Source organism: Sprattus sprattus (genome assembly GCF_963457725.1).
Source record: "Sprattus sprattus genome assembly, chromosome: 18".
NCBI lineage: Eukaryota > Metazoa > Chordata > Actinopteri > Clupeiformes > Clupeidae > Sprattus > Sprattus sprattus.
The window spans coordinates 31,761,208-31,764,613 of NC_137916.1; positions in this window are offsets into that span (position 1 = coordinate 31,761,208).

Consider the following 3,406-nt stretch of genomic DNA (forward strand, 5'->3'; position numbering starts at 1 on the left):
ATTTCCGAGACATTCAGCTGCGATTGGGGCCTCCCACACTTCTTTATCCACTCACGGCATTTCTCATATTGAGTTTTGGGAATGGAAAAAAATTCAACCCCACCCTCCAAACTCTTTGGGTAATGGCTGTCGGTTTTGCACAACCCATAGGCACAGTGCTTCGGCATCTTCACTTTGCTCAAAAGCTCATCAGGTCCTCCGCGCTTAGTTACGGTTGCTAAACTACGATTGGCCTGGGGCGGTTTTCGGGCGTGGCTTAGCAAAGGGTGAATTCACAAAACATATTTTGTTTCATACAAACCGAGGCAAGAAACTTAAACTAATAGCTGTAAAAGCATGAGTGAGAGTGATGCTGATATGTATGACATTTTAATTGTTTATAGACGCTGAAGAGCTGTATTGTATGAGGTACTGAGAAGGGGTGTAAATCTCCCATGACAAAAACGATTAGATTTGTATCTCGATACATGGAAACGATACGATACGAGAAAAGATGCATGTTGATAAAAAACGATTCAGTACGATTCGATGCGATTCGATTCGATGCCGTTCAATTATTGAAAACGCTAAGTCAGACATCCCAACCTGCAAAAAGTCATTTCAGGGAGGTATTCCCTATACCGATACTGGACTTCATGCGTCGATGAAGTCGTATCTTCCACGCTAAAAACGGATATCGATACGTATCGGTTATTTTTTACACCCCTAGTACGGAGTACTTCACCTCTGATTGCGAAATCTTGTTTATTGATGACAGGTTTGGCATATGGCCAGGGGTGTCTGAAGTCAGGGAATGGAGTTGGATCATTGTTGATTGAAAAAGAATGTTGCAAAGGATTAAAGAGGACAGCAGAGAATACATTGAATCACATGGGTGAGGTCATCTATAATTATAGCATAGAAAGACATGGAGTTTGTCAGAAAGCCAGGAAGGAAAAGCAAGGCTGAACCACATCAAGACGACAGGTTGAAATAGAGAGGCTGATTGAAGAGAGGAGGCAGCTAATGAAGCAATGGAAATGAGCTGATGATGAACAGAGAGAAGGTATTAGTGTTCTGCAGGCAGCGTTAAGAGGTTGTGATGTCTCCCAGCCCTTATCATGTCTACAAAGGTGTTGGAAGTATCTACGGAAGTTCATGGTGATTATTTATGTTCTGTTTTTGTGTATACCTTTGAACCTGGCACTGTAAATATTCTAAACGGGTGGTTCACTGGACTTTGCCTGGAGACAATATACAATTGTCCTCCTCACCATCACCCTCTACATGCCTCCTTTTTGTATAAAGACCTCCAGTCCCAGATACCTTTCAACCGATAGCTACTGTTTCTATTTGGGAGAAATGTAATGTGTTTTCAGATACATTGTTTTGATTCCTTTTTTTCTACTGAAGCCAGTTCAGCGTGTGTCCATGAAGAGTGGCTGAGCAATGGAAACACCAGGAGACGCTCCAGAGGGACAGAGGTAATGCATCATCTGAATCATGTGTGATGTTAAATGAAGCTGATATGTCCGCATTTTCTGTGTGTTTACTTCCATTTTCATACAAGCAAGTCATGCAGTGTCAAACACCATACGTGGAAAACATGACGTAGGCCTACACTGTATGAAAATGAGTTTGAACAAATTAACACAAAAATGGATAATTATTCTAAATTCTGAATGAGTCACAGTCCAGGGCTCTGAATTCCTCCACCAGTTTTATGTTTAATTTTTAGTGAAGTTGAAACACTTACATCAGTGCTTTGCTCAACAGTGATCTTATAAGACATTTTGAAAGAAATACTCTTAAAATAATATTTACAGCTCTAAGTAATGTCATTCATTCAGTCTTCTGTCAAATGCTTAGACTACAGGTAAGTTATACAGCTTCTGTGTAACTTGTTCCAAACAATGACATTCCTTACAGCTGTTGCTCATTCTACCAGCAGAGCAGGAACTCATTCTGGAGGCACACACTCTCCTGTAGGACATGTGTGTACAGTAGTGAGAGGAGAAAACTACATTTCCCACGCTCTCCTGTAGGACATGTGTGTACAGTAGTGAGAGGAGAAAACTACATTTCCCACGCTCTCCTGTAGGACATGTGTGTACAGTAGTGAGAGGAGAAAACTACATTTCCCATGCTCTCCTGTAGGACATGTGTGTACAGTAGTGAGAGGAGAAAATTTCACACATGTTGCATTTCAAATGGAACTGTGAGCACAGCAGCGTCATTAAAACTCTGGCCAGTTCATTTCAATGGCTCAATTTAAATATCCAAATCAAAATAAGAAATTATGCCTTCCATGATAATTTTGTATTTAATTCCACATCAACTTCCAAAATGAATATACAAATGGATCAAGACAAGAAGGAATAGTCAGGATATTATGGATAAATGCCTCTGTAGTATATCATGGGTGCTATTTTGTGTGATAGATACGTCCGTCAGGAGAGACCTCCATCACCTGCGCCCACTTGTGTGTCCATGAAGAGTGACCAGTCACATGAACGCCACATCAACTTCCAGAATGAAGATGGTACAAATGTATCAAGGCAAGTCCATAAAACAGACTCATGTAAAGGGTATGCTTAAAAAAGGTAAACTGTCCACGCACACAGGAGGAAGTCCACAAATTGGGAATTTAGAGTGTCACAACCAGATATTTGGTCAAGAAACAAAGAACCTTTCTATAAATAGTTTGTCATATTTAATTTAAATACAAACATTTTCCTTCCAACTTCCCCTTTTTCAGAAGTGTCAGTACGATTTGGGTGTAAAAACCTCTGTAGTAAATCATGGGTGCTATTTTGTGTGATAGACACATCCGTCAGGAGAGACCTCCATCACCTGCGCCCACTTGTGTGTCCCTGAAGAGTGACCAGTCACATGAACGCCACATCAACTTCCAGAATGAAGATGGTACAAATGCATCAAGGCAAGTCCATTAAACAGACTCATGTCAAGGGTATACGGGGAAGGGTTATTGAGAGGAGAAAACTACATTTCACACCCTCTCCTGTAGGACATGTATGTACAGTAGTGAGAGGAGAAAACTACATTTCACAAGCTCTGGCATTTTATATGGAAATGTTGTGAGCACAGCAGCGTCATTAAAACTCTGGCCAGTTCTGTTCAATGGCTGAATTTATGTATCGAAATCAAAATAAGAAATGATGCATTCCATGAATATTTTGTAACCGTATTTAATTCCACATAACCTTGCAAAATAAAGACACAAATGGATAGGTTTTACTGTCACTTTGAGGGACAATGGGACAGTCTAGTCCATCCCCGTGAAAACACCCTGCAGCTCCTGCCCATCAACTGCACCCCCCCAACCTCAGCAAAGGCCTGCGCCTTTTCACACCTGCCCACCTCAGAGCCCCCTCCCTCCTCCCCTTTCACAGTGACGACTCTCCAT